The sequence below is a fragment of the Athene noctua genome, chromosome 2, assembly GCF_965140245.1.
Source record: "Athene noctua chromosome 2, bAthNoc1.hap1.1, whole genome shotgun sequence".
Lineage (NCBI taxonomy): Eukaryota > Metazoa > Chordata > Aves > Strigiformes > Strigidae > Athene > Athene noctua.
In genome coordinates, this window is record NC_134038.1 from 40,663,555 (window position 1) to 40,686,199 (window position 22,645).

The 22,645-nt window shown below is 41.8% G+C and overlaps 1 protein-coding gene across 3 annotated transcripts in view; it reads right to left on the bottom strand.

The window, feature by feature from the left end:
* Positions 1-22,645, bottom strand: part of CLVS1 (clavesin 1) — a 110,343-nt gene that overhangs the window by 30,103 nt on the left and 57,595 nt on the right. The gene's annotated exons all lie outside the window — the stretch shown is intronic.

Sequence of the window (22,645 nt, forward strand, 5' to 3'; positions counted from 1 at the left end):
CTCTTTCTACCTGAAGGCATGAAGCAGCATATCCTCGTCGTTAAACTCCAAGCATTTTATTACTGCTCCCTGCTTGAGTACCATGGCACTTGCAAATCAGTGGGTGTCATTTACCTTGAGCAAGGCTTTAGGCATGGTGACCCGTATTGTCCCTCTAGCAAATTGAAGAGATTTTGTTTGCAGAGGTGTGGGTGAAAAATTGATCAAGTTGCTGGGATTCAAGCTTTGAGATCAGAGGTACAAAGTCTGTCTCATGGTCATTTGCTAATGTTTTTATCTGGGGTTGACACTGGATCCAGTACAGCTTAATGTCTTTATAAATGACCTGGGTGATGGTAGGGAGTAACTAACCCTCAGAAACTTTGCTGATGGTACCAGGCTGTGGAGTACAGCTGATAAGCTGGAAGTTAAGGCAGAGAGTCCATATTCAGAGGGATCCTGTCAGACTGGAGAAATGAGTTGCTGGGAGCCACATCAACAAATGCAAAGTTTTTTATCTTAGACAGAATAACCCTATGCAGCAGGACAGGTCAGGCACTGAACAACTAGAAAGCAGCTTAGCAGAAGAGGACTTGGGCATTCTGGTGGGCAAGTTGAATATGAGTCAGCAGTGTATTCATATGGCAAAAGTGGACAACTGTGTCCTAGGCTGCACTAGCAAATGAATAACCAGTGGGTGAGGGAGGTGATCCTTCCCATCAGGGTCTGTGAGGCTACATCTGGAGTGCTGTGTCCATTTCTGGGCCTCCTACTGCAGGAGAGGCTGACATACTGTCATGAGTTCATCAGAAGCTGCTGCAATGGCCGAGGACTGGAGCACATGGCGTATGAGGAGAAGCTCAAAGAACAAGATCTGCTCAGCCCACAGGAGAGGACATTAAGGGGGAATCTCACTGTTCCCTGCAACTCATTAACGGATGCCTACAGAGATAACAGCCAGACTCTTCTCAGGGAGAAAAGGCAAGGTAATCAACATGAGTTGCAGTTGTGGTGGAAAGCCAAACCACACATTAGGAAAAAGTTTCATGGTGGGCAGTCAACCACAGGAGCACATTTCCTGGAAAGGCTGTGGAAACCCCATCTGTGGAAATGTTCATATCTCAGCTGGAAAAGACCTTGAGCGACATGATCTAAACTCAAACCTGGATCTAACTTCAAAGTTTGCCCTGCTTTAAGCCATGAATGGGATCAGATGACTTTCAGAGATCCTTTCCAACCTTAATTACCCAATGATTCTGTGGTATTTTATATGTGTGGGTATATATGTATCCGAGGTTGTCAGACTGCTCCTGCCCTGTAATTTACTTAGTCGTGTTCCACACTTATTGCTGACTAATCTCTGGTTACTCAGGGCTTCAGGTTGCAGTTTCCATTTAAAGTAGAACCTTTTATCATCTTTAAAATATACCACAGAATTTATTATAGACTAATGGGCAGGAAGGTAAGGCTTATTTATGATATACTTTGCCACAAAACCCATATTATGAGCATAAATGACAGCAATAAACAAAAGAAAATAATCTGTTCAGACCAGAGGAAAATCTATATCCCTAATTCCCTGCATTGAACTGTTGTTCCAAGAATGATTTTCTTGTTATCAGGAATGTGCTGGTGAACAGAAGTCATCAGAAAAGCTGCATTCCCTGTTAACTGTTACAGTATTTCACACATGCCCCAATGCATATTAATCCCACTTATGTCCATCAACTTAATTAAGACCCCTCCATTATTAAAATCTATAACTGACAGAGAAAGGGATCACAGCTTACGAAAGAGTGTTCATTTATGCTGTTCACTGGACAGCTTTCCAGTAGTGCTAAGCTATTTCTGGTAGGGTATAAACAATTTCTGCTGGAAATCCAGCAATTTGGAAAAAACTTGGAGATTGCAACCAAAGCCAACATTTGTCTTCAGGGGTTCGTGAGAAGTTAATAGTACTGCTTTGCAGATGCTTGACCCAGGATTCTTTTGGGGTTTTTTCCCTTTTCTTTTGGCATTGTCACATTTTTATCATATATATGCAGTAGTGTTCATATACAGTACATCTTTGGACAAAAAGTCAAGATAAGGGTCACTAACAACACACTCATGCAGAGATTACACTAATATATTCCTCACCTCTATTATGGGTCTGAGAAAGTTGGTTCACTCTTTATTGGTACCATCCTCTCCAAAAATTTAAGACCAAACCTTTCACTAACTTCCTTCGTTTTTCTCCCTAATTGTCTGCTTCAGGCACTATATTGTTTCAGTTTTGAGTTTAAAACAAATCTTAGACACGCTGTGTTGTACAACCTGGAAGAAATTACTCTGTTATTAGAGTTATTGATAGGCTCTGCTATTTGAGCTGGTTGAGTTGTGAAGGGGTTCAGCTTATGAAAGTCTCCTCAGAGTGAAATCCATCACCAAATGCAGCAAATTCTTCACTCAGGGTCATTACTGAACAACTAATTTTGCCAAGAATTAACAGCAAGGGAATGTCCTAAACAGAAAAATAGAGAAGTTAAACACCTTGACAGCACAAAAATTCTTTCAGACCACAGAAGACAATTGGAGTCATTTGCCTAGTACTTCAGTCTGTATCCGTAAGCCAGAAGTGCCACTGGAAAGGTGGCTTAATTTCTGACAGAGTAGTTCTGAAGCACCTTGATTGTTCTAAATATTTTCCCATTAACTTCGGCAGAGGAGGCTAATTATGGAAGATTTTTACAGCAATTTGAACACTACTCTCAAGGTAAGGTGAAACATGTCAGATGTATGTTTTTAAACACACCTTACAAAGAAAGTTGTAAAAATAAAATCACATTTGTGATTGATAAAAAGTTAAAAAAAAGTTCTTCAACTTCTGGAATCAAATTCAGTTTGTGTTAAGATCACAGTTAGATTCTGGGAAAAATCATTCAAGAAAGTGTTTGCTGAAATACCCAGAAACAACTTGGGGCAAATCAATCAGCATTTCCAAAGCAGTGAAGGACTTGCCTGAAGTTTGAGGAGGTGTGCTGGTTTTGGCTGGAGTAGAGTTAATTTTCTTCACATTAGCTACTATGGGACTATGTTTTGGATTTGTGCTGGAAATAGTGTTGAGAATTCAGAGATGTTTTAGGTATTGCTGATCAGTGCTCACACAGAGTCAGGGCCTTTTCTGCTTCTCACACCGCCCCACCAGCAAGTTGGCTGGGAGTGCACAAGAAGCTGGGAAGGGACACAGCTGGGACAGCTGACCCCAACTGACCAAAGGGGTATTCCATATCATACGATGTTATGGCTAGCAGTAAAACTAGGGAAAATGTTGGCTGGGGAGCCGCTGCCTGGGGACTGGCTGGGCATAAGCCAGTTCATGCTGAGCAATTTTTTTCATTTGCATCTCTTGTCTTTATTTGGTTTTATTTCTCTCTGTTATTTTCCTTTTAATTACAATTTTTAAAATTATTATTATTAAATTTTATTTAAATTATTAAACTGTTCTTATCTCAACCCATGAGTTTTCTCACTTTCACCCTTCCAATTCTCTTCCCCGCCTCCCAGTGGTGGGGGAGTGAGCGAGCAGCTGTGTGGTGCTTATTGGCTGGCTGGTGCTAAAGCATGACAGGAGGTTAGATGTTGCTTTCTGCTGTGGACATGAAAAGAAACCCACAATGTCTCTGCAGATGAGATTGAGGTGGGAAAGCATAACGCTGTCAGTGTGGGAATCCACAGAGGCCAAGATTGAGAAACTCAGAGTGGACAAACAACTCATGCAAGATAATATGTGCCATTTGTGAAAGGATCATGACACTACACAGACATTTACAAGCATCAGCAGAGATCTGTAGAAGAAGGAAGCAGACTTCTTCATGGCAGTTATGGGAAACAGCACAGTAGAAGGTGAATGGACTGTCTACCTGAAGGCACATGGGACATGAAATGATTTTCCATGGTGTTTAGGTTCATCAATGTCAGCAAAGACAAGTCACTGATGGTAGGAGTCAAGGAAACTCTGTCTTATAGAGGTAAACCTTATTCCAGTATAGAATTATGTCAGTAAGTGTTTGGATAAAGAAAAATATTGAAAAATATGGAAAAGTTAAAATTTATAATAGTACCAAAAAGTAAAAAGATTCAATGGATGGACAATGGTTGACAGCAACTGATGAGGAAATAAGGATGCTTTCAGGGAATACGGGAACTCTCAACAGAGTATGGAATGGAGACGAAAGAGTCAGGACAGTCCATGGCTCATCTACTCGGGAAAGTTTCTCTTGCCATATTTTAGGCTACAATAAGAGAAGCTTCTTGCTCTAGGGAGGAAGATATAACCAGGAAAAGCAACTGAAGGTAGTGCTCTTACAGATTATGTAAAAAGCAAGCAAAAATGTTGAAATATTTCATTTGCATATGAAGGACCTAAAACTGGCATCTATTGCAATGTCTCTAATGAGAAACTGAAAGGGCAGTAACGCTCTGGGAGGTGACCTTATAACTGGGGCATCCATTTGTGCATGGTCATTATCTCTCTAGGAAACCATTTTCTCAGAATGCCACTGGGCTTTGCTCCGAGCCAGAAGTTTTTTGCTTGGAAATACAACACATTTGACAGTGTAAACCGTATGAAGTTATGCATAATTTATGTTAGATATGGGGGAAAAGTGTAAAAAATTCTGTCTGGAGGCTTCAAGCAACTCAGAAAACACAACAAATTCTGACATAAACTAAACAAATAAAGTGTAAAGTGTACAGATATATTCCAGAGAATCCCATGGGAATGCCTATCCCAGCAGATCCCTCAGATGAGGGAGGCATAAGGAAATTTGCACCTAATCAAGCTGCCTGCATGAGAGGGCTACTGAGAAGATACGTTGCAGGAGGGGTAGGTCACAAACAGATCTGTAGTTAAAGTTGTGAAATTACAGTGATGCATGGGAGGTCACATGAACTCTGTAAACAAGACGCCTGTGCTTGTCAGGCAGCTGTCAGAGTCGCTTTGGCTTCACAGGTGTCTTGAGACAGATAGAGCAAAGTGGCAAGTTCAGTGTGGTTTGTGAAACAGTCTTAGCAGTGATAAAGTTGGGAATCAGTCATGCCAATGTGCAGTGTACTCATCCTGGATGCAAGTGACACTGCTGCACCAGATGGACACAAGCAGAGGAGAAGTAAGTGGAGTAGGATTTTGCAGGTGAGGCAGCTGAGGCCCAGGACATGCAACAGCAGGAACTGAAGGACCCAGCCATGGCAGAAATGGATGTTACATGGGTGTTACAGCTGAGATCCAAGGGTCCATGTGACAGACAGCACGGGACACCTCAGGAGTTAATTGAGGACTGTTAACTGATAGTCTCTGAGATTCTGAATTGCATTAAAAATCAGTGATGGTGTGCTTAGGAAGGGAAGTTGTGGGAAAGTAAAGAACTTGCAGGAGGACCCTAAAATAACCACTTGGTAATAAATGATTACTGATCCCTTCCCCTTTTCCATCAATCTAACTGTGATCAGTGTATTACCCCCAGTGTTGCTGTGCTCACAACTTGGAGCAGAAACATGAAACAGCACTTTCTTTGTATCTCCTTCAAAAGTGGCAGGAACAGCCTCTTCACCGTTGCAAGCGACAGAAAAAAGTGTCCCACACTGCTTATAGAGAACAGACCGGTAAGAAGCAGCAGTAAGGAAGAGAAGACAAGAAGGAGGAAGAAGAAGGTAGGAAATGTGTTGTCCCCAATGGCATTCTCACAACCGGATCATTTCTCTTGGTTTCCTATGCCCTCGTCATAACAGCAAACCATCTGCTCATGGAAAGAGCACACTCCAAAAGGATAGCTGACAGTCATCCAGGCACTTCACAGCTCTACAGGGTCTTATTTTTAATCCTATTTCTCCATTCTTTGAAAAACATTTTGATATCATTTGTATGGTTTATTCTGTCCATTCTTCTAAAAAGAAAGAAATGACCAAGCATCCTACAAAATTATAAAGCTAGTAGTACCAGCAATTGTAGTAAAAACAAAGCACAAATGTAGTGTAAACTTTCTGGAATCAGATACCATGCAAGAGAGTTTTAAACACTCATGGAGTCATGTCTTTACTCTAAGTGTATCAGCCATGCTCAATACCAGTGACAGCCAGGGACAAGCACAACCCTGGTGTTCAAAGCAGGAGTGCAGGACTCAGCTCCCTGCAGAGAGTCCAACCCCTCTCCAGTATCTCCACGTTATGCACCCATGTGGGTAAGTTCATAGGGCCAGTTCCACCCTGTGTAGCTGGACCTATCCTATGCTTGTGCATACACACATGTGCACGCTACACATTCCTACAGTTTCTCTCTGACCTTCCGTCTGGCCTCTTCTGCCCTCTTCTCTCTGAGCTGCCAGTGTGATGTTGGATGAGCTATTGGACATTGTTTCATTGCTCTGCCTTCTGCTGTGTTTTCCTACTCCTTCAAGAAAATACATGTATAGTAGCTAAGGACCATTTGTTTCTGTTATACTGCAAACCTTGTCACAATCTTCAGATACAAACTGCAAGCCATGACCTGATGCTAAAGTTCTTGAAGCACCCTTTTTGTGCCCTTTCTTTCCCCATTGTTGTCATTTCTTCACCCTTTCCATCTTCCATAGTCCTCTCCTGGCTGTACTAAGTTTGTTGAAGCAAAATCCTGGACAATATATTTCAATGTGCATTTTGTCTTAGATTTTGATTGACTTCCCATGTTTTTAGAGCCAAGGGTCAAAAATTTCATTGCTCCCTGCTGCTTTATAAGGTATTCTTCTAAATAAATAGTACATACCACAGAAATATCTGATCATCCTAGCCAAACGTGAAGCTAGCAGAGCCAGTTAGAAGCTTAAGAAAACTGCACCTGCTTGTGTACAGCAATTTTGTGTAATTCTAAAGACATAGAAACAAAATCAAAAGCCTTGCCTCTGCTGAGACACAGAAAAAATTACTGTGAAGTGAAAATCAACACATGAAAACAAGCGTGCAATTCTGAAAAAGCAAGAGAGATTATTGTCCCATCACTTCTAATAACCTGCCTGAAGCTTCTTCTTACCATCCCTCATGGTAGCTGGCCTTGAGAGGGTCCCTATAGCATTACAGATAAAACTTTCCAGGATGGCTTAGGTGAACCTCATGTACTTGCCCTGAGTCATCAGAGTATTTCTGGTCCACAGCTGCAGAAAACTACAAGCTGAGGTGCAGATACTACTATATGCCAACCTCTGGTACTCCTTCAATTGTACACATAGGAAACTCGAGTTTCTTAAACTCATCTCCTCAGAATTGTGGTGGGTTAACAGTAGTTTCACTGTCCTTTTCCCCTCCCTCAAATAAAATACAGTAACATGTAAAAGTCTTAATTTACTATTCGATCATATGTCTATTCTCTAAGTTGTTCAGGAAATATCTTTTTATGAGTTTAAGTTTTTTGTAAGTCAGATTACTGAAGAAAAGAATAAAATCTTGCACTTGTATATTTTACATACAGAAGATATGGACGATATTTTCTCTATTTAGAAGAGGACCTGAATATAACACTTGTCAGTGCCTGAAGCAGTGAAATTTGCTGTGTATTATTTTTTCTTCCTGATGACGGTCTTGGCTTCACAGCAGATTTTAATGTTAGTAGAAACTGTAGCTCCACAGTACACCCACAGCTCCAATGGCTTCAGGTTACAGAATTGTTTGTCAAAACTTCTGAATGAGTCTGGCCTCAAGAGTCTAGCTCCACTGAGGAGAACTGGAACATTTTCCATCCAATTCTAATTTCTGTCTGATTTTCCACACTAAGCTTTGGATCAACCTTGTGATGCATATGTTTATTTTGTAATACTTAATACAACTCAGGTATGTTTTTGGTGGAACTGGCAGCATAAGAGGGAAGATTTCAGCCATACATTTTTGCTATGCCATGCAGCATTGTAAGCTTTGACTCCAGACCCAGACATGCTGACATATGCATCAAGCAAATCGATGGGTTTGCAATGGTGAGCCTGGGGGGTGAAGAGATGGCAGATATTACTTTGTATTTTAAACAAATTGGCGTGGCTGTGTCTGCAAGAGCTTTGCACACACACCCCTAAAGAACCTGATGTTTCTTTTCATACTTCATGGTATCAGACTTTGAGGAAACAACTGCAATATCATGGCAGTGTATTTTAAAAGCTGCCTTCACTGTCATGGGTTTGGGACAATGAAATAATCTGACATTTAAATGGCAGTAATACTGAATGCTGATTGTGTGTTATCTTGAAGGACTGCATTTATTAGTAGAAGCCCACAAAAGAGAGTTGGCAGGTCGTCTTAATATGAGACCACCAGGGGGAATATTCATCACACAATATGAAAGGCCATCAAACATGCTTGACAGGTAAGTCTCATGGTGGCTTGACAGGTTGGACATTTTCATGAGAATCTTCCTACCCGTTGCTTTACTTTTCATTGAATAACATTATACATTGAAAACTTTACCTTGCCATCTTTGCAATCTCAACCCCTCTCAATTGCACTCAGTGGTCTCATCTGAGGCCATGTTTTAGAAGACTTCTCAGGGTATCTTCCTCTCTAAGGTTACTACAAGCTTCTTCTCCTCTCATACTCCCTCCTTTGTTCTTTTGTTCTTCAAAGAAGAAAGATATTCTTCAAAGGACATACTACTCTGGCAACACTTTAAGGTGGACCCCCACATCTGATCAATGAGCCAGGTGCCCTCAGGTTTGGTACATGAATGTTACATGGTATTTTTTATCAGCAAAAGCAGGAAATGCAAGAGGAGGAAATTCCTCAAGTCCTACATCTGGAGCTGAACATCACTTCCTTCTCTTCCATCCTTTGATCTTACTTGCTTGTGTTAATGACAGGCTGCTGACACCAGTGTGATTGTCTTTTTTCTGCCTCTGAGTTATTAGCAATAGGACAAAAATTCAGGAACTCAACACATCCTTGCTCAAATTCCATTTTTGAAAAAGCCTTTCATAAAAGCATTGGAAGGTCCTTACTGAGCCAGATCCATCTAGCCCAATATTCTGTCTCTGGCAGCAGTCAAAGATGGACAGCCAGGAAGGAGTACAGAAACAGGATAAAATCTGGTATGTTCTCAGGGTACTCTCAGTCTCCAGTTAACATCTTCCTGTATTTGCTCTTTTCCTCAAAGATTTTTCTGTCACTAAAAACATCTCTTCTCTAATGACAATTCAGTCATGATTCTCCATCCTAGTAATCTATAGATGAAAAAAAGAATCAACTAAAGTGATGGGAATTTTGAAGACTATTGATACCTTAGAAGTCCAGTTTGCCTGCCTGGGGATAGATTGGAAGGTTTAGCTTTCTCCTATCAAAACATTCCTTACTAAACCAGAAGGGGGCCTGCCAGCTGCAATGCTGTGCCTGGAAGTCAGGTTTTTTTATGAGAAGGGGAAGGGTTTCATGATTTCTGTTTCTCTGGTTTTGCCTTGTCAATATATTTTACTATTGTCACAGTCAACAGCTCATTACTTGCTTCACTGAAAAACTGAATTTTCCACTGGAAAAAAATAGCAAAAAACATTTCTGTGGGAGGAGTCAAGCCTATTATTATCCTGAGAGAATGAATCAGGACCCTAAATGTCGCTGTACAATGTCCTTCTAGCTCCTCCCTCTTCACGTCTCAGGTCAGGTATTATCTTGTGTGAAACTCCATGTGTGCTGCAGGAACATTTCAGTGCTAGCCAGGGAAGTTTTACAGGCACTCCTCAGATACTAGTGAATCCTGTGAGAGCTCTGCTCTCCCATGCAGTGCTTAAGCGACAAGATTTAAAAGTTTGTAAAAACCAAAGAAGCGCAGGATCTTTATGATCATGTTGGTTACATTGCTGGATATAATAGATACTTTGCAAGTCTTCCTTGGAGCTGAGAGCCGCTGAGCACATTTTGCAGTGTGACAATCACCTCAGGACCCAGTGGTGGCAGATCTCCTGGGAGTACCTGAGAACCTGACCTGGCTCAGTATTCTGTGTTGAACACTTACAAGTACAAACTCAGGATTTTCCAAAACACTTGCTTGTTTTTCATTAGAATGACATTTCCTTTTTAACTTCACCTCCAAGCCTGAGACGTGGGCTTTCTGAGGTGAAAAAGGTGATGACTGATTGTAAGAAAACAATTTGCAATGAAAGCTAAAACAGCAACAGCACTTCATCCAGAAGCACTTGCTGTTCTGTAACGTCCTGCAACAGTACTTCTGCATCTCCTGATACTGCCAAGTGTTTAGCAGGACTCCATATAGAGAAAAGGAGATAAAAAGGGTATTAAAGCTTTCTCAGTTCACCAAAATATGACATATTAAAGAATCCCTTACAATTTATTACACTTAGCTGTCTAGAGTGCTAGAGGGAAATGTTGACTCTGAAGAGGTCACAAGGACTACGCTGTCTTCTAGAAGGTATAATGCATCCCTTATTCCAGTGCTCTTTATTTTTGTAGCTGTCTTTACTTGTCGGAATGCAATAAAATGCATTTTCTAAAAGTTCCATAGTGTCAAACCAATAAACACTGTGTGTTTACAGCTACTCAACTTATTTTCTGTGCAGTATCAAAACAGGTGAAGATAGAACCAATCAGTCATTAAAAAAAAATCTATTCCTGTAAAACAGAATGTCTCATCCATAAAGCCCTTTGGTTTTAGGAAAAAAAACCAACTACCCACAAAATCCATAGAATCTAATTCAGCATCTTAGTGGAAGCAATTCACTGCAGTTATTCAGAATGGTGGAGGGTTGCAGTGTTTGTAAAAGTCCCTGGCAAAAAAAAAAAAAAAAAAAAAAAAAAGGTTAAAATCATCAAAGAGGTACAGTCTCTTCTTCTTGCATAGGGTATACTGGCCTGTGCACAGCCTTCCTTTAGAATCAAGATGTTAATATCCTCACCATAGGACAACCCCCTGCCTGGGGATTTCTCTCTGTTGCCTGACCTACAGGGAGCACTTAAATACTCCTCTCCCCTAGCCCTGGGAACACCATCTGTTCTGCGAAGTAAACAAGCAACAGACTGGGAAACCACATGAAGTCTTTCTTTATAGACACTTAACCATTCTTACATGACCATTTAATTGTTTAGACAGGTAAACAAGAATTAATTTTGCTGACAACCTGACCAAATTGAAACCCTACATCCCTCAGTGAAAGATGTCTACTCTTCCATCCAGTGCTATCTAGTTTTTAACACTGGAAGGTGATACAATTTGGTATCAGTTTGTTTCAGGTAGAAACAGCTGGACTACAACAAAAAAAGTATTCCTGTTGGAGGAAAATTTCTGGCAACATCAAGCATTCGCTGTCTGAGTCAGAAGTTGTTCAGGAAAGCTGCACAGCTACACTGACATGATGCCATGTCTAAAGTAATGTATATACTCACATCTCAGGAGGGCTGTTAGCTTCGGTGTTTGTCACCAGAGTGGCGACACAGTTTGCAGGCTAGTACTAGCAAGTGGGTATGACACAACATTTGTCTGCCTCAACCATAGAGACAAGGCCCAGGTGGCCGAAATTTATTAAGAAAGCAATTTATTCACTAAGGAAACAAAGGATTGACTGAAAATACCTTGTATTTATCTGATGAAGCATCTTGATGAAAAGAATGAGGAAAAAAAATCAAGCAAATGCAAAGCCCAAAGCATTTTCAACTTTTGTTTTGAACTCTGATTTCTTTTTGATATGTGTCTTCAGTGTGATATGAAAAGGGAGAAAGAAACATTCCAAAATGACACAAAGCCTTTTGCAAAGCTAAGAGTGAACTGGATGTTTTCTGTATTGGTTTGACCCACAACACCTGCTTTTCCAACTTTTATACTGGGACAGCAACTTAGAAAATCAATTTGTTCGTCTCTAGTCATTAAGTGGGTAATGAAGCATTCAGTTTGGTTCATGGCCACATTGAATATATAACTTATTCAATGTCACTAACATTTTCAGCACATGAGCTCATGAACACCCAATAGTGCTGTTCATTTTACAGTGCAGGTGAGACATCTTCAGTGTTTCACAAATCATTGTCAGAATTCAAGATAATTTTCTGATTTTACTGAGCATTTTAAAGATTTCCTTATGGCAAAATCTTATCAAAACAGTCTGGACAAGGTGGTCTGATGATTTACATGTCTATTTGGCCAGTGGAGCATTTGCTGGATTGTGTTGAATTATCCATTAAAGTAATGGAGAAAAAGCAGGTATACCAGGAGGGGGTGTGTGCATCATCCTGTCAGCTGTGTGATTTTCACAGAATCGCAGAATCATCTAGGTTGGAAAAGACCTTGAACATTAGTCCAGCCATTAACCTAACACTGAATATTCTCAACTACAGCATGTCCCTAACTACTATGACAACCTGACTCTTAAGTACCTCCAGGGATGGGGACTCCACCACCTCCCTGGGCAGCCCATTCCAATGCCTAACAACCTGTTCTGTAAAGAAATACTTCCTAATATCCAGTCTAAACCTTCCCTGGTGCAATTTGAGGCCATTCCCTCTTGTTCTATCGCTTGTTACTTGGTTAAAGAGACTCATCCCCAGCTCTCTGCACCCTCCTTTCAGGTAGCTGTAGAGGGCGATGAGGTCTCCCCTCAGCCTCCTCTTCTCCAGACTAAACACCCCCAGTTCCCTCAGCCGCTCCCCGTACGACCTGTGCTCCAGACCCTGCACCAGCTTCGTTGCCCTTCTCTGGACACGCTCGAGTCATTCAATGTCCTTTTTGTAGTGAGGGGCCCAAAACTGAACACAGGAATCGAGGTGCGGCCTCACCAGTGCCGAGTACAGGGGTCAGATCCCTTCCCTGTCCCTGCTGGCCACGCTATTGCTGACACAAGCCAGGATGCCATTGGCCTTCTTGGCCCCCTGGGCACACTGCTGGCTCCAGTTCAGCCGGCTGTCAATCAGCACCCCCAGGTCCCTCTCTGACTGGCAGCTCTCCAGCCACTCCTCCCCAAGCCTGTAGCGCTGCTGGGGGTTGTTGTGGCCCAAGGGCAGCCCCCGGCATTTGGCCTTATTGAAACTCCTCCAGTTGGCCTCAGCCCATGGCTCCAGCCTGTCCAGGTCTCTCTGCAGAGCCTCCTGACCCTCGAGCAGATCAACACTCCCACCCAACTGGGTGTCATCTGCAAACTGACTGAGGGTGCACTCGATCCCCTCGTCCAGATCATCAATAAAGATGTTAAACAGGAGTGGCCCCAAAACTGATCCCGGGGGACACCACTTGTGACTGGCTGCCAACTGAATTTAACTCCATTCACCACAACTCTTTGGGGGCAGCCATCCAGCCAGTTTTTTACCCAGCAAAGCTGTCCCCATTCAAGCTGTGAGCAGCCAGTTTCGCCAGGAGAATGCTGTGGAAAATGGTGTCAAAGGCATTACTGAAGTCAAGGTAGACAACATCCAGAGCCTTTCCCTCATCCAATAAGCAGGTCACCCTGTTGTAGAAGGAGATCAGGTTTGTCAGGCAGGACCTGCCTTTCATAAACCCATGCTGACTGGGCCTGATCATCTGGTTGTCCCACATGTGTTGTGTGATGGTACTCAGGATGAGCTGCTCCATCAGCTTCCCGGGCACCGAAGTCAAGCTGACAGGCCTGTAATTTCCCGGATCATCCTTCTGATCCTTCTTATAGATGGGCATCACACTGGCCAATTTCCAATCCGTCGAGACCTCCCCGCTCAGCCAGGACTGCTGGTAAATGATGGAAAGCGGCTTGGCGAGCACCCCAGCCAGCTCCTTCAGCAGCCTTGGGTGTATCCCATCTGGTCCCATAGACGTGTGTGTCTGTGTGATGCAGTAGGTCACTGTCTCCTCCTGGATTGTGGGGGGGTCGTTCTCCCCGTCTCTCTCTTCTGGCTGAGGAGGCTGGATTCCCTCAGTACAATTAGTCTTGTTATTAAAGACTGAGACGAAGAAGACATTAAGCACCTCAGCCTTTTCCTCATCATCCATTGCCATGTTTCCTCCTGCATCTAGCAGGGAATTGAGACTATCCCTGGACTTTCTTTTACTGTTGACAGACTTACAGAAACATTTCTTGTTGACCTTGATTGCTGAAGTCGGAGTAATTTCCAGCTGGGCTTTAGACCTCCTGATTTCCAACCTACATGGCTCACAGCATCTTTGTAATCACTGTGAGTGGCTAGCCCCTTCTTCCAAAGGCCATAAACTCTCCTTTTTTCCCTGAGTTGCAGCCAAAGCTCTCTGTTTAGTCAGGGTGGTCTTCTTTGTTGCTGGCTTCTCTTACAGCACCTGGGGACAGCCTGCTCCTGAGCCATTAAGACTTCCTTCTTAAAGAGTGTCCAGCTTTTCTGGACCCCTATACCCTTCAGGACTGTCTTCCAAGGGATCCTGTCAATCAGGTGCCCAAACAAGACAAAGTCAGCCCTTATGAAGTCCAGGATGTCAGTCCTGCTTAGCTCTCTCCTGACCTCTCTAAGAATAGAGAACTCTAATAATTTTATGATTGCTGTGCTCTAGTCAGCCTCCAACCACCAAATCATCCACCAGTTTTTCTCTGTTCACAAGGAGGAGAACCAGCAGGGCACCCTCTCTGGTTCACTCACCAGCTGCGTCAGGAAGTTATCTCCCACACATTCCAGGAATCTCCAGGACGGGTCCTGCTCTGCCGTGTTGTATTTCCAGCAGATGTCCGGGAAGTTAAAGTCTCCCACAAGAACAAGGGCAAGCAATTGTGAGATTTCTCCTAAATACCTATAGAATGTTCCATCCATCTCTCTGTCCTGGGTGGGTGGCCTATAGTAGACTCCCACTAGGACATCTGCCCTGTTGGCCTTCCCCCTGATTCTAACACAAAGACACTCCACCCTGTCTTCGCTATACATGTGCTCATAATTTTGGGATTTTGCCGCATTATGTAAATGTCTGACATATTAAAATGTTGCAGGCATCTTATTGTCACCTTGAGGATGAATTTTAATTAGACACAGTATGGAATAATGTTAATAATTAAACTCATGAGCATATATTTTACATGAAAAAGGTGCTATAGCCTGCATAAAATTACAATTCAATTTCCACATCGCTTTTTTTCCACAATAGCACAGAGGGACTTAGATTGGACCTGTGATCTGACTAGTCTGGTATTTTGTGATAAGGTCTCTCAGTTGCTGATTTTAGTAATGATACCAAAAATACGGCTATTATTCACACCTGTATAGCTGATATATATTCACAATCTGGTCAGAAACCATAAATCCTTAGCACAGTTCAGGCATATGACTTGAATGCATGTCAAAGGGCAAGTCCTATTCCTGTGGTTTAACACAGAAGAACTGTGGACTGTGAATTCCTGGTGTTAAACAAACATGCCTAACCGAACACCTCTGAAATTGGAAAGCAATCCTATTCCTCTCTTTGTTTTCAGTTTTATAAAATAAAGCATTAAACAAGACATGGCACATATCAAGTAATTGTGAATAGAAATTGAATAGAAAACACTTCTCCAGTTTGAAAACCAAACAGGAAACAGGTGAAAATTTGTCCTGGGTGTGACTGAGAGAGCAGAGCCAGTGTCAGGTGTCAGTGGTTGACCCACTTCTTTTCGCTGATGTTTAAAATAAATAATCTTTCCAATTTATTTCCTATCCCCTCACATGACAAAGCTAAAGTCTTTCAAGCCCATTTGTAAATCGCTACTGGAAACTGTATTTGTTTGGCCAAGAAGTGGAACTAGATCCTCCCACCTAAATAAAAAATATAAAACTTCGTTTATTCCACAAATAGAGGCAGAGACCTCAATGAAAGCTGGGAAGACTGTAAAGCTGGGGAACACTCAACACTTGAGTGTTTCATTTATCCTAAGAAATCAGTTCCTAATCATAAGACTTACTGGAGAAACCACTATCATGTGGGTTCCAAATTATTGGGAAAAAAATATATGTTTTACTTCTTTCCCACATAGGCAAGCTAAATAATTTTGAAAAAGATGCACATCTGAAGGACAGAAAGATGTAATTATTTGTATCTGATTCCCTTTTCTTTGCTATGAAAGAGGAGTCAATCATGTTTCCTCATCACAAAAACTTTTTCAGGAGACTTAAGTATTTTTTAAAATGTTGTTTAACATTAAACAAATTTTGGATCAAGAGAATTGACACATTATTAGACAAAAAGATGTTGATTAGCTTCTAAGCCAAAGGTTCTGCTGTCACTCATACGTTTCCAGAAAGTTTACAAAACTGCTGGAACTCCACAGAAACTAGAACAGCTTCAAAACTGCCACCTGCACAGTTCCTTTTGGCAACTACTTGATTGTGATGTGTAATGTAACCTCTATGGAGATACCAGAAGACTATAAGACCCATCCTTGTATTTATTCTATGGCTGGAAGGATGGACTTTGTATGACCAAATGCCACATCCCCTTCTCATTCAGAAATGTAATAAAGGCAGCTTTATTTGGCTCATGTGACAGAGACATATTGAAGGACACAAGGGCAAAGGCAGACATTAGAACCCAGGGAATTAGGATGTCAGAGAAGGAATTGTCAGAAGATTTTTATCCCTGTTTCTCTCATTTCTCTGAGAGTCTATAGCATGAACTGTTCTGAGGTTGGGGTTGTTCCTGGTTGAATGGTTCCTCTTTTGATTTAATATACAGTAGTCCTGTGTGTAGAAGCAGCAAAGCTTTGCTGTCTTACCTGGACAAACTAACAATGAAATAAACTGAATTGGTGTAAACTGGTGGAACTAAATTGGTGTAAATTTCTAAACTGTTATTTTAAAGATTTTTGGTTAAATTGACCTGAACAATCTCATAATCCCTTTGATAAATATTGATTGGACATAAATGCAAATTTACTCTCAAGAATCCTTCATCCTCTTTTGATATCAGAATCACCTGCCCAAGCCTATGCAGACATGGGATAAATTTTGCTTTTGTAACAAGATTATTATAAGACTTTGAATTAATTGTGCTGGTTTTCCCTTGAAAATTGTACCATCTCCTGTTGAGTTCAATTTCCAGTATAAGGAACACATATCTAAATATCTTCATTTTCCTTCTTGTCATGGCTATTTTGCTTTAAAAGATATTTTGCCTGTGACACTTAATATATTCATAATAATTTTCCAGTCTATATTTCAGTTAAGATACAAACACCTAAAAACCCTGAGAAAAATCTAACAGAGCTACTGGTTAAGTGGATTATTTGAGCATGTGTATTTTATAACTCGGTATTCTCAAAGACATCTCAACAAGGAAGTTTCTTCTCAAGCCTCACTAGGAAAAGGATGACACATGCCCCAGGACAGTACCATATACCTGATATTTAGAAAAATAATGACTTGTAAAAAGGAAGGAAATGAGCCAGCAAGACAAGTCTAGGGGTACCAAAGTCATGCCTACACCTCACCACAGAGTGCATTCCTTAACTATGCATGACGTAAATTACTAAGTCCACTTGATGAAGTGTGGATGTGCCACATCACATCTGAAGCAATATTACTTCCCTCACATCTCTCTCACTTAGCTCCTTACTAGTTCTTAAGTTGATTATCATAGAAATCTTCTGTCCATTCTCTTGCAGTATAGATAAACTATTCTGTGAACCTCCTTTGACTCACTCTCCGATTTTAAATTATTTGTTTGTCCCTCCCAGCATCTGAAGTTCTTTAGCTGTGTCCTGTGCAGACATGAGAAGACCTCTGGATAAGAGAAGTGCTGAGTGCTTTCACTCTGCATCATTATTTTCTGAATTAGTAGGCATAGTTTGCTCTGTGTCAGTTCAGTCACCTTCATGCTAGAATAATGGGGATTTTAATTACATGATGTTAAACCTCTCACTCTGATGTAGCCATGTATTGGAAGGCTCATCATCAATTCAGCGGTCGATTGAGGAAACCTTGGATAATGAGAGTTTATTAACCCAGGTTAATGAGCCTCGGGCAAAAATGAGGGATTTTGTCCAACTGAAGAGGAGCACTGAACACAAACATGGCTACATGAGCAGAACTGTTCCCTCTTGAGATCTGCCCAGGAAATGACAGAGCATTTGGAAGAAACACCAGTGACTGGATGCTGAAAGCAGACCATCTGTGTTGTCAGGAGTTAGATTTTCTTATCATGTCCTCCAGATCTCTGAGGCAGATATTCCAGCAAGGGCACTGGCAAAGGGGAAAAATGGCTGTTGTGTTGCACAGAGAGGCAATGAGCATTGATGGGTGTCCCTCAAGAAGTCCCCTAGACCCTTCTCCAAGGGTGTCTCTGAAGGAGTCCTTTTGTTGCCCACCCCAAAACTGATAAGACCCCTGCTCCCAGCAACATGTTGCCAGTCCTCCCGGACTTAATACCCTGTCGTAGGTGCAGAGAGCTGCCAAATATTTATGGTGCTGAACATAAGCAACAAACTATTTGTCTTTCTTGGAAGACAGCCCTCCAATAAGATGCTGGTCCCATCACATAAATTCACACAGGTACATGTTCCCATAGGATGATGTGACAAGGATAGGGAAGTGGGAAAAATCCCATGATATCTGAAACAAGCATTACAGCCACCCAAATCCCCCTTCACTTTGGTCTCTCATGCATGTCTCCTGTTCTACCCTGCCCTGGCAAGACATCAATAGATAAGGAGGTGAGAAGCAACACATCATTGCAGAAGAAAGGGCAGCTATTTAATTAGAGCTATGCATTCTTAATTAAAAAGTTTGACTATGGAATTGCTTTGGGTTGGGAAATTTCTCTGCACCTTTTTGTATAGCTGTTAATGCAGCTAAAATAGCGATAATATAATATTATTTCAGAAGTATTTGCTCATTTGCAAGTAACTGTCATTCACAGCTAGAAAGACAACTATTAGCCAATGGAGGAAAAATCCATGAATTTAATGAACTTCAGTGATGCAAAATACTCCTCTTTCCTGTACTAAATGCATTACCCGGTGAAAGTATAAGTTAGAATCTGCAGTTCAAAACATGGTAGCAGAAACTTCCTGCATTTCACAGAATCACAGAATAATCTAGGTTGGAAAAGACCTTGAAGATCATCCAGTCCAACCATTAACCTAACATTGACCGTTCCCAGCTACACCATATCCCTCAGCACTATGTCGACCCAACTCTTAAACACCTCCAGGGATGGGGACTCCACCACCTCCCTGGGCAGCCCATTCCAACGCCTAAAAACACGTTCTGTAAAGAAATGCTTCCTAATATCCAGTCTAAACCTTCCCTGGTGCAACTTGAGGCCATGCCCTCTTGTCCTATCACTTGTTACTTGGTTAAAGAGACTCATCCCCAGCTCTCTGCACCCTCCTTTCAGGTAGCTGTAGAGGGCGATGAGGTCTCCCCTCAGCCTCCTCTTCTCCAGACTAAACACCCCCAGTTCCCTCAGCCGCTCCTCCTACGACCTGTGCTCCAGACCCTGCACCAGCTTCGTTGCCCTTCTCTGGACACGCTCGAGTCATTCAATGTCCTTTTTGTAGTGAGGGGCCCAAAACTGAACACAGGAATCGAGGTGCGGCCTCACCAGTGCCGAGTACAGGGGTCAGATCCCTTCCCTGTCCCTGCTGGCCACGCTATTGCTGACACAAGCCAGGATGCCATTGGCCTTCTTGGCCCCCTGGGCACACTGCTGGCTCCTGTTCAGCCAGCTGTCAATCAACACCCCCAGGTCCCTCTCTGACTGGCAGCTCTCCAGCCACTTTTCCACTTTTGCATCCAATCCCCTGTAATTACAAACTCTTGAGAAGAGCAAATGGTTCAAAATTACTGACTAGGTGGAAATTCTCGGTCCTGAAGACACCAAAAGATTTGCCCTTGTTGTCAGTTCTGGGAATTCATGTAAGCAGTAAGTTTACTCATCAGATCTTGCTGTTGGCAAAAATCAAATGGATACAAAATCTTTAAGCTAGTGGATAGAAGAGAAAATGGTCCAATAGAAAATTACTCTTAATTTTCTGAACTAAAAAATAGGAAGTTTCTATTTCATATTTCTGCATCTATTGCAAAATGTAGCTCATGAATTAAAGTATCCTACCTTCTTCCCTATAGGGCATCTTATCTATATTCAAAGGAGGAAAAAGGACTGCTTAAAATATCAAGTGCTATGAAATATATGTAACCTTTGAAATGAAAACAGGTGGGAAATGGCCTGAAGAAAGTTGAGTGTATATTATTCATAGCTTCAATATATGTAAAACTATAAAGCTGTGATTCAAGGAAAATAACAGTAGCTATGTCAAAACTTTATCTGCAGCAGATATGAGTAAGTTTATTGCAAAGTCTATTGTAAAATTTCCACTGTGCTTCTTCTTCAGAAGGGATAATCTTTCAGTTCTTGTTAAAGTAAGACCTCCACTAAATAAAACACACGTACATATACACATACATGCATACATAGAAATGGTTTCAGGTTTTGTCCCAGAATTAGAACCTTATTCAACTGGATAAAAAAATCCTATATGCTGACAAACAGAAGCTCTGCAGGGCCATGGGTAAACCTTGCCTGCACAGGAAAGTTCTCATTTGTAACTGTGCAAATGTTACTATGACAGAAATGCATCTACTATGACAGAAATGCATCTGTGTATTTGTGAGGATGTGCCACTTTCAAACGACAGCAGACCCCAGAGGGACTTGGGCTGCTGGTGAACATGAACTGAAGGGGCTGATCCACACCTCCTGGCAGTCACGCAGCAATCCCAGTAACACAGAGGTCTGTGAAAAGTTTGCTGGAGCTGCAGCAGGACACCAATGCTGGAAGAGACCTCCATCACCTTATGTATACTCATACATACGTATACATGCCTATATTTATTAAAAAAACCTAAACAGAGAGGTGTTTGTAGCTCAATTACTGCTGTCAGGAAGGTTTAGAAATGCATGAGAGATCAGTACTAGATTTGCAGTGTAGGGTTCCTGCAGTAGAACCATGACTGTAAAAGGGGTCTTGCTTTTTACCCCTCACAAGATGAATCCACAAGGTGGAAAATGTGATTGTTGTCCAGAGTTGTAAGGTATGTCAAAAGCTTCACAAACCTATGGGGTGACCATCTTGTCTGTAGTTTGGGGTATGTGTACAGGTTGTAAAGTCATTTTCTGGCTCCCTATGAAAGACCCCTGCAGTGAGTACTGCTGGAAGGGAGGGAGGGAGGGACCTTAGAGGTTTGTGTTGGAGGATATGAGATGAGGAGCAAAATAAATACAGTACTTGTTTGTGACACGAAGAGTAATATCTAGTTCTAGATTAAAATAACCACTCATGACTTCACATCTTTTGATGAACTTTAAGAAATGTACCTTCACCAGAGTATTGACAATTCAATTTATAAAATCCAAAGGTAGGTAAAGAGCTAAGGGTATTGATTAAGCTATGAACCAGTACCATTTCTATTTTTTATAGCTGCAGCTACAATAAACATATGTCAGATTAAAGTTTTAACCTGTTTGTTACCACCACCTAGAGAAGGCTCCAGACCAGGGGAGATGAGGAAAACTAATAATTTAGGAATAGAGAAGCATATAAGGCCAATTACTGTGGGATTTGAGATTTCAAAGAGGGAATCATTTCAATCTCACTAAGCAAAAGGGTAAATATGGAGAAATACCAGTTCCTTAGTGTCTGCATTATGTTAAGTGGTTTATGAAGTTGTGGGCTTTTTAACTGTAAGAGGCTGATGAGCAGAGAGCAGGGTACTGCACCAGAGACGCATGCACACCGGTATCCTCAGACCTTGCTCTGGAGCTGACACTGCTTTCAACTCCAATTAGCTAACTCAAAATCATAGCCCTGGCATTTTTTTTAAGAGGACCATCATGTATGAATACACACAAACTGTACTAAAAAAATTATGATTCAGTAAAATATGGTCCTGGGAGCTTTTGGTAGTAGAAATACACTCTCAGGAACGACAAAGGCCAGCCGGTGCTAAGCATTCTTGCCAGAACAAGCTCTGGGGAATGAGAAAAAAAGACCTGACTTTTCATATGGATGCTATCTACTTAAAATACTGTTGGTATATTCCTTTGAATGTAGTGACAAGATCCTTTAGGCTTCAGATGCTGAGAGAGTGAAAAAGGGAGGCTAACCCTTCCTGTTTTAAAAAACACTATTTTCCGTATTTAAACCTATCAACAAGACATAAATATAGGCCTTGTCCAGTATTATGAATTATTAAAGCTGACAATATGCTTAACTGTACTTGGAGGCATCTTGTAGGCCACCTGACAGGGTTTGGTGACCCTGGTGGTGGAAAAAGGCAGGTTCCTTTGCTGAAGGATACAGGGTGGTACAGCAGACCTCTGTGTGTGCTCCTCATCCCAAACGAGGATCACTACAAGAATGCCTGAACGATGCCCCATAGCTATCCCCATACAACTTCTTAAGCTCTCTCCATCCTTTTTAGTCTAACAACTCTGGAGCTCCCTTGTCCCTTCTCCAGCTGCACCACAGCTCACAGCTCTTAGCACTCCCTTCATGGTTATTGCAAATTCTACATATTAATCTCAGACCACAGCTTCCCAAAATTTCACAGAACATACCAGACCACTCACCCTCTTTGGCCCCAAAAACCATCCAAAGCATCACCCAACTCCAAATCTCAGTTCTTCCAACCTCCTGCCCTAAACCTCCTTCTGCCCAAACCCTCCAACTTCCCATGCTCTCTGCTGCCACCCCTCACTGCTTCATGGCCAGGACCCCCAGCTCTGA